Source organism: Suncus etruscus, chromosome 8, assembly GCF_024139225.1.
Source record: "Suncus etruscus isolate mSunEtr1 chromosome 8, mSunEtr1.pri.cur, whole genome shotgun sequence".
NCBI classification, from domain to species: domain Eukaryota; kingdom Metazoa; phylum Chordata; class Mammalia; order Eulipotyphla; family Soricidae; genus Suncus; species Suncus etruscus.
The window spans coordinates 102,795,715-102,805,923 of record NC_064855.1 but is presented as its reverse complement, the minus strand read 5'-3'; the positions used below and the strand labels follow the sequence as shown (position 1 = coordinate 102,805,923).

The window sequence follows — 10,209 nt, the reverse complement described above, 5'->3', positions numbered from 1 at the left end:
CCAGTCATATGAACATGTAGTGTAAATAAAAAATGACCAGACTGGAACACCAAACAGAATAGATACCCAACCTATAACAAGCTGTAAGGTAGAGACCAGTTGCACTAGGATTCTGGGGGGTAAAGGAGGGAGATGTGGGAGACATGCTGGGAACAGAAGTAGATGGAGGACAACATTAGTGATGGGAATGCCCTTCATTCATTTTCACTATGTATTGTAAATAATTCTATGTAATGAACTCCAGTCACAATGAAAAAATAAAATTATAAAAATAATTAAAGACATCATTGTAATAATGCTCAGTGGCAATAGAAATGAGAGCTGGAAGGACTGCTCACTATATGAAGCTCACTGCAAAGAGTGTTGAGTGCAGTTAGAGAAATAACTACACTGACATCTATGATGACAATGTTAATGAGAGAGAAGTAGAATGCTTGTCTCGAATACAGGTGGGTTGGGGGAAGTTGGAGGCATTGGTGATAAAAATGTTGCACTGCTGAATGGGGGTGTTCTTTATATGACTGAAACCCAACTACAATCATGTTTGTAATCAAGGTGCTTAAATAAAGAAAATAGTTTTTGAGGAAGATAAGTCCTTTTACAGAAAGATTAAATATAAAAGATATATGGGTCTGAAAGTTGACTAGGAATCTATTAATGGTGACCCTGGGACTCAAGATATTATGCAATAGGTAGTAAATTGAATGTAATGCAACCAAACTGAGTATTATTTCTGGAACTTTTATGGTCCCTAAGACCCACCATTAGTGTTCTCTGAGACTAGAGCCAGAAGTAAGCCCTTAGTGCAGAGTGTACCCCAAAAACAAAATAACAAAAAAAGGTATTGTATTATAGGTATCCCCAATGATAGGATTAAGGAAAAAGTAGTTAAATCAAAAGAAGAATGTAAAATATAAAAATTCAGAGATAGATATATCTACTTATTAATAATGTATCTGCAAAAATAAAAAATTCAGATTTTAGAAAAAAGGTAAAGCCAACAGGTTGTATTAATCAATTAAAATATAATCAAATTCATTGCTTTTTATACCACAAGAGCTAGAACGCAGGATACATATTTTTGAAGAATCACTTAAAAATGTTTTGCTCTAATGAAAAACTACTCACAGTATAAATAAACCCCACCTGTAGCCATTATTTATGAGTTATAAGAATAGAACTTGTAATGATATTATAACCTCAACTTTAAAATATATCTGAGGGAGATTCTTAACAAATTGTTAATTATCTTGTAGAACCAATAATTACTAGTTAATACTTATCAGCATGCTCAAACTTATTTTTAAAACTTTACATAGAAAATTATTTAATTTCAACAATTATATATTTTTCATGTTCAAATGATGTTAACAAAACCTAGGAAGATTATTATATTTCTAGTTTATTAGAATCTATAAATTTCAGGAATAGTTTAATTCTTAAAACATTCACTTTATTTATTTTTATTTTTATTTATTTAATTTTTTTGGTTTTGAGTCAACACCCGGCAGCGCTCAGGGGTTACTCCTGGATCCAGGCTCAGAAATCGCTCCTGGAGGGCTCAGGGGACCATATTGGATGCCGGGATTTGAACCAATGACCTTCTGAATGAAAAGCAAACGCCTTACCTCCATGCTATCTCTCCGGCCCCAAATCATCCACTTTAAGGAAAACTTTTTCTCTATCTTTAAAGACTTCCACCATTATTCTACCAAACATGGCAAACATTATAACAGTATATGATAATAAGAAAAATAAATCTGAAAAGAAAAATCAATAATAGTAAAAAAATTCTAGATTTACTGTAGCAATAAACTAATAACAAAATATAATTTATATCCTGCTATAAGAGATTAAGCTTTAATTTGTGCTTAAAAAGATGTTTAATAAGAGACAATAGGGTAAGAATACTCAGAGTAAACTGTCACCAAAATCGTTTTTAAATTATTGAATTTTAAATTATTAGTAATAATTTAATTTTTACTATAGGTTTAGCATATGTATGTGTTAAAGTAAAGCTTAGCAAAAATAAATAGTATAAAATACAAAACTGTTAAATTAAAAAAAATCAATTGGTAAACTCAGTCAAGACAAAAAAGTTTAATCTTTCTCACTACTAGTGAAAATATGCATGGCAGTCATAGTTCAAAGCATTGTGTACGTCACCAATAGAGTGGTTTAGTTTCTGAGTATATGAATCCTTGATTAATGATCAAAATATTTGCCTAGAAAACTCCAGATGAATTAAAGTTGTAGCTCAGTTTACAGTTTAAGTAGCTAGTTCTGTCTTGCCCTGATGCACAAGTATGTGTCTTTTTTCCATTCATTTTATCACTCATTCTGTCCCTTTGCTGTTTTTCTAGCAAAGACCAACCATCTTCATTTCTGTCCTTTCTTGTTTCATTCTGAGCTGGTGTTTCATTATGTGGATGATGTTTCTTAGCTGGAACCTGGTAATCTTTTATTTTATTTTATTTTTTATTAAATATATTTTTATTTAAGTAACATAATCATATTTGGGATACAGTCATAACCAGAACACCCCCCTTCACCAGTGCAACATTACCCCTCCCTCCTTCCCATCTCCTGCCTGTTATCGAGACAGGCATTCTACTACAGTAATTTGTTTTTAAGTTCAGTAAGTTGTATTTTTTTCTCCTTAAAGAATAAGAGTAAAAAAATATAGTAAAGGTGTGATAGTGGCAATCGCCAATGTTTGCATAGGTCCAGAAAAATGGAGAAAATGGAAAAAAAAAATCCTTGACTTGATTACCTGGAACCTGGCAATCTTTATCCAATTACTGCTATATAATTTATTACCAGAGGACTGCAGATTACTTCTGAAATCCCTCGCCCAGTGATTTTTTTTTATCCTTTGACTTTTATTAGTTCACAAGCATTTGGATTAGAAATGTTGCTTCCTGGGGCCGGCGAGGTGGCGCTAGAGGTAAGGTGTCTGCCTTGCAAGTGCTAACAGAGGAAGGACCATGGTTCGAACCCCCGGTGTTCCATATGGTTCCCTCTGAGCGCTTAGCCAGGAGTAACCCCTGAACATCGAACGGGTGTGGCCCGAAAAAACAAAAACAAAAACAAACAAACAAAAAGTTTGTTTCTCTAATACATCAAATAGAAGTTGCCACCCATCCAGGTAAGAGAGTAGGATCCAAAGGGAAATTTTCTTTACTTTTCTTTTGGGCCACACCTGGCAGGACTCAGGGGTTACTTTCTGGCTCTGGGCTCAGAAATCGCTCCTGGCAGGCACAGGGGGATCCTTTGGGATGCCGGGATTTGAATTCATCCTGCATGGGCAGCGTATAAGGCTAATGCCCTACCGCTGTGCTATCTCTCTGGTCCCCAAAGGGAAATTTTTTTCTCAAATCTTTCTTCTAATTGGTTTTCTTGCCTTTCAACTACCCTTTTGATGATCTATTTTGACTGACTAACTCCAAAACAAACAAAAATATTAACCTGAAATATTAACACCTGTGCTACTTAAACACTATTTAATATAGACAAGATCTGAACACAGCTGAACAACCAGTGAGAAAAGTTATCATGGAAAATACAAACATGATGGAAATGCTATTCAGCTACAACTAACCATGCAATCTTGCACTTTGCTACAATTTGAGGAGAATAAAGGAAATCTTGGAAAATAAAGTGAGTTAATAGATTTTACATCTTTTCAAGAGTTTAAAGGACAAAAGCAGAATTTATTCTTTCAATTACAAGTGGAAGAAGGTAAAAGATGTGTTCAATAGAACTGCTGTATTTGGATGATGAGAAGAAATATAGGAATAATGGTGGAATGGTACTGGGGATCTGGTTTTGGCTGTGATGTAGCAGTATTGGTAATTTAAAACAATACTTCTATACAACTGTAGAATAAATTATCCATTGCATAATATATATTATTCATAAAACAATAAAATCCAATTTTCAAAAAGATAAGCCATTAGTGACAAATAAAATATGCAATAGAGATGTTTATCCTAATCTAAATAATATTCTGTATCATTCTAGTTCTAGAAGTCATTCATTGCTTTACATATTTGTAATTTAATAAAGCATATTATTATTTCAAAATATATATATGAGACCAAACAAAAAAGAGAATACATTTCAATGAAAATGAAAATATATTTTTATTTCTGGGTTGCTTTAATCATTCAATGTGTATTGTTGCTACACTTAATTTTCATTTTTGGGCAAAATAGTTCTAAAGAAATTCAAGCTAAGCACTATGTTAACAGGCAAATAATCTCAAAATTAGCAATAATTTAAATTGACTCCATTATCAAAAATTTTTGTTAGCACATCAGGGAAATTTATATGTTGTATTATACTGAATTTTTTTTAATGTAAACTTCATTCAGATAGTATATACTAAATTAGAAAACATGAGGTCGGCTCGATGGTGCAGCAGTAGGGCATTTTGCTTGCATGCAGCAGATAAGTATGGACCTCAATTCAGTCAATTCCTAAGTCCCCTATGGTCCCCCAAGCCAGAAGATATTTCTGAGCTCACAGCCAGAATTAACCTGAGTGTCACTGAGTGTGGCCCAAAAATAAAAAAAAAGTTATATATAAATATAAAGTCATACAGATATTCAAAATATATATGCATGTCTTTAAATAAAAATGTATGTAGTTACAATAAATATTATTTTGACAAAGTGTTTTAACATAAATTTCCAGACATGGCAACCAATTGATCAATATATGAATATTATATTGCCCAAAAATTCTGGAATTTTTATCAAGAGTTCTGGTTAATAATCTAAATATGATTTGTGTTCAAGAAATAGTAAAGAAGATAAAATACTCACTCATTTTGCATGTGGCCTATCTGGCAGATCTCTGGTAATATGAAAGTATCCTCAAATACTGCCAGGAATATTGACTGATAGAATCAGGAGTAAAACCTAATCACTATTGAATGTGGCACAAAAATAAAAGGTAACAAAACAAACAAAAACAAAAACAACAGACAATAATGGAATAAAAAAAGTAAAAAAAGAATAAAAAATGAATAAACAAAAAAACCAAAACCATCTGCTATGGAAAAAAAGAAAACAACTGACCAGGCAACTTTTTTTTAAAAAAAGGTTTGTGGGCCCGGAGATGATAGCACAGCGGCGTTTGCCGTTGCAAGCAGCCGATCCAGGACCAAAGGTGGTTGGTTCGAATCCTGGTGTCCCATATGGTACCGCTGTGGCCTGCCAGGAGCTATTTCTGAGCACACAGCCAGGAGTAACCCCTGAGCACCGCCAGGTGTGGCCCAAAAACCAAAAAAAATAAAAAAAAAAAAGTATTGTGTTTCTCTTTATTTTGGTTTTTGCATAAGCAAAAAACAAAATTTATTATGGCTATATATGTTTATATGACATTCAAATATATTCATATATTTACATTTTTATATTTTAGACTTTGTATAAAGATGTTTATGTTATTTATATGTAATATTTCTACACATATGTGTTTACACAGTACAATATAATTCAATGTGATATTTAATAAGAGAGAGGAAAAACACTTCTATATATTAATTTTTTGTTCTCCTTAGTATATTTAATTACATTGAAAGAAATTTAAATGAAATGTTACTTGAACAAAAATGTTACAGTACAAATATAATTGGTAAAGGGTCATAAATAAGTGAATTAAGGTCAAAAGTAGAAAACCAGCAACATTAAATTTAAAGCAATGTGTATTAAACTTAGAAACCAAACAGGAAGCAAAGTCAAAGGAAAACTAAACTTTCATTTTTTGAGCATATAAAATGAAGACAACAAAAAAAGTGGTAATAAATCAAAATAACCAAAAATGTCAAATGGCATAGGTGATGAGAAAATATTCCTATTTTGATAATGAGGACTAAATATCTATAGTATACCAGGAGAGAAATGTTACATTATGGTGTGTAGGCATTTGCATTGCATATGGTTTACCCAGGTTTCAAAGTCAATAAAAAGTTTGTTACCTTCAGTATTGCTGAAAGTATTTTCTTGAGCTGAGGACTAGGAATAAACCCTCAGTACTACCAGTTATTTTCCCCCTCCCCACAAAAAAAGGAAGAAAAAATAAAAGAATATGACATATTGTCATATATATTAATTTAGCTTCTTTTTCTCTTTCTTTGTTTCTTTCTTTCTTTCTTTTCTTCGTTTCTTCTTTCTTTCTTTCTTTCTTTCTTTCTTTCTTTCTTCGTTTCTTTCTTTCTTTCTCTTTCTTTCTTTCTTTTTCTTTCCTCTTCTTTCTTTCTTTCTTTCTTTCTTCCTTCCTTCTTTTTACCTTTCTTCCTTTCCTTCCTTCCTTCCTTCCTTCCTTTCTTTCTTCCTCCTTCCTTCCTTCCTTCCTTCCTTCCTTTCTTTCTTTCTTCTTTCTTTCTTTTTCCTTCTTCTTTCTTTCTTTCTTTCTTTCTTTCTTTCTTTCTTTCTTTCTTTCTTTTCTTTCTTTTCTTTCTTTCTTTCCTTTCTTTCTTCCTTCTTCCTTCCTTCCTTCTTTCCTTCCTTCCTTCCTTCCTTCCTTCCTTCCTTCCTTTCCTTCTCTTTCTTTCTTCTTTTCTTTCTTTCTTTCTTTCTTTCTTCTTTCTTTCTTTCTTTCTTTCTTTCTTTCTTTCTTTCTTCTTTCTTCTTCTTCTTCTTCTTCCTTCCTTCCTCCTTCCTTCCTTTCTTTCCTTTCTTTCTTTCTTTCTTTCTTTCTTTCTTCTTCCTTCCTTCCTTTCCTTTCTTTCTTCTTTCTTTCTTACTTTCTTTCTTTCTTTCTTCCTTCTTCCTTTCTTTCTTTCTTTCTTTCTTTTCTTTCTTTCTTTCTTTCTTTCTTTCTTTCTTTCTTCTTCCTTTCTTCCTTCCTTCCTTCCTTCCTTCCTTCCTTCCTTTCTTTCTTTCTTTCTTTCTTTCTCTTCTTTCTTTCTTTCATTCTTTCAATCTTTCTTTCTTTCCTTCCCTTTCCTTCCTTCCTTCCTTCCTTTCCTTCCTTCTTCCTTCTTTCTTTTCTTTCTTCTTTCTTCCTTCCTTCCTTCCTTTCTTTTCTTTCTTTCTTCTCTTACTTTCTTCTCTTTCTTTCTTCCTTCCTTTCTTTCTTTCTTTCTTTCTTTCTTCCTTCCTTTCTTCCTTCTTCCTTCCTTCCTCCTTCTTCCTTCCTTCTTTTCCTTTCTTTCTTTCTTTTTCTTTCTTTTCTTTCTTTCTTTCTTTTTCTTTCTTTTTCTTTTTCTTTCTTTTCTTTCTTTCTTCTTTCTTTCTTTCTTTTCTTTCTTTCTTTCTTTTCTTTCTTTCTTCTCTTTCTTCCTTCCTTCCTTCCTTCCTTCCTTCCTTCCTTCTTCCTTCCTTCTTCCCTTCCTTCCTTCCTTCCTTCTTCCTTCCTTCCTTCCTTCCTTCCTTTTCCTTCTTCTTTCTTTCTTTTCTTTCTTTCTTCTTCTTTCTTTCTTTCTTTCTTTCTTTCTTTCTTTCTTTCTTTCTTTCATTCTTTCATTCTTTCTTTCTTTCTTTCTTTCTCTTTTTTTCTTTCTTTCTTTTTCTTCTTTCTTTCTCTCTCTCTTTATTTTTTCTTCCTTTTTATTTTTATCTTTTTGATTTTGGAGCCACACCCAGTGATGCTAAGGGGTCACTCCTAGCTCTGCGCTCAGAAATAGTTCCTGACTTCTGGAGTCAAATGGGACTTCAGTGATTGAACCAAGGTCCACCCTGGGTCAGTTGCATGCAAGGAAAACACCCTACTGCTGCCATCACTCAGTCCCCTATTTTAGCTTCTTATGATAGGTATGCAAAAAAAAATACATATGATATATCTTGTAGTATCATGTCAGTTGATTATGATTTCTGTAATATTTCAGAGGAATAACCAAAGGACTAAGATGTCATTCTTTTTAAAATATTTTCATTAAATATAAAATAATTGAACAGGGTTTACAAAATTAGGTGATGAATAGTTTGTAATATTAAGCAATACTCATCATTCTCAATATTACCACATTTTGCTGCCATACCATAATTTTTGTTCTTTACTTTACTTTTAGATTATAACTTTTTTTTATTATTTTAAGTGTAGTGTCTAGGATATACTTCTTAAAATTTAAGGAAGGTCATAATACTTGTGATTGTAATTATATGCTATTTCCCATCTCATTTTAAAGCTGTGACCTTCAAGCTATATATAACATATTTGGTTCCATGTTAATTTCCATGTCAGTTATTTCATTTCCAATTTTACCTCACCTCTGCTCCTCCCTGAGCTTAACAGATAATTTTTTGTTGAATGAAACAGACTAGTTAACTTCTAAAAAAATTAGAATAAAAGACTACACTATTTTCATAAACCCAAGGAACTCATTTATATACATTATATTAAAAATTAGACCTCAAAATTTGAATTTACATTTTATTATATGTTTTTATATTTCTGTAATAAAAGTTGCAAAGGGAAATTGATTGGTATTCTAATACACGTGAATGTTATATATATGTTTTTAAAGTAAACACAGATATATATATATATAATACATTTACAATAAAATGTCAGTGACTTATAATCAAAAGTCATAAAATGGTTGGTTTAAGCAAAATAAACATATTATCTCACAATTCTATATGTGTAAAATTAAAACTAAATGAGTTTGCAAGGTTGACTTCTTTTAAGTTTCTCTAGTTATGGATATTTTTCTATAAATCGTTACATGATATTCTCTTTGCAAGTGGCCATGTTCTAGTGTACTCTCCTTAGAAGGAAACTAGTTATATTATGGTCTTCTTTAACCTCCTTTTAATTCAATTATTTATTTAAATATAATAATAAATTGAGAAATTATAATTTCAGACTATACTGTAAATATTCTTACCTTTCTAATACTTTAATAACCAATGCATCTTCAAATTCACTATAATAAGACAATGTATATGTCCCTAGATCTTTAACTACCTAGGTCTGTTCTTAGAAATGCTGGTGATAAATTGACAAACAAGGAATAGAAATATGACTGTGGTGGCAGATTAATATCAATAGTCATATTAAAATATATAAATTGCTAATATATATAATTTTGAAATAAAAAGTTATCCTTTTAATATAGAGAATAGACTTCTACATGTGAAAACAATAATTCTCTGGGATATTTTGTTTTGGGATATTCTAATAACAGTATTCAAAGAAAAAATTTAATTTTCACAATGTTCATCAAGGCAAGAGTTGTAATCAGCATGCTTGATTCAGAAGGAAGACAGTAGTGTGAAAAACTATAAAAGTTTAGAAAAAGTCCTGAAAACTGACATAAGCCTTTAAGATAGTAGGCAATATTGTTCAACAAAGTTTCAAAACCTGGCATTATACAGTGACTGACGTGGAAAATATTTATTTTTTTCCATATAGATGTTTCTGGATATTTTCCAGAAGGAACTTTTGGACTTTGGAAGCACAATACTGCACCCCAGAAATAAATTAATATAACCCTTTTAATATCTTTAAACCTACTGTCTTAACTGACATCAAAGCCAAACTTTATGAAATGCTAAAAGAATCTTCTAGATTGACTAGTACGTGAAAACCAAATAAGTTACATTGATTTATCACATATTAAATTTACCTTAAGATATTCTATATTGATTATTTAGTTTAAATATGTATTTGACCTAGGTTTAATGAGCATTTAGAAGAAATTTCTTAGTGCTTACAACATTAGATCTTTGTTCTAAGAAGAAACTAGAAAGAAATTCTGATCCTACTGGTCTCATGGCTAATTTGGTTTATCAGTAGCAAACTACATTCTAGAAATATTTACAGAGTAAACACTTATATCATAAAAATACACATATTCAGAATTGACCCTATTTATTCAGTACATAAACCTACAGAGAAAACAAAATATAGTTCAGAATGTCTTTGTGACAGATGTCATATTTTATATTGTAAAATAGCAATACAGTGTGATATTTTGTATGCATATTTTAATTGGTAAATGAACTTATTATTAATATACCTTAATAAGAAGGGTAAAATAGTCACTTGTAAAAGGAAAAATCTAATATCTTTATTGTGCTCATGAGAACTGTGTCAGTTTTTCTCCTGCTCATAATATTTTTTCATCCCATAATTAGCCTGACAATTTTATGCTATCAATATGATTTTATGTGGGTGGGAAATGGGGGCCACAGTAATCAATGCTCGTATCTTGCTACTAGGTCTTATCACTTATATCAGTCCTAGTTGTATTCAAAA

The 10,209-nt window shown here is 31.3% G+C and overlaps 1 pseudogene; it reads left to right on the top strand.

Moving 5' to 3' along the window:
- Positions 1-8,820: 8,820 nt before the first annotated feature.
- Positions 8,821-8,949, top strand: LOC126017218 (uncharacterized; annotated as a pseudogene).
- The last annotated feature ends 1,260 nt before the right edge of the window (positions 8,950-10,209 follow it).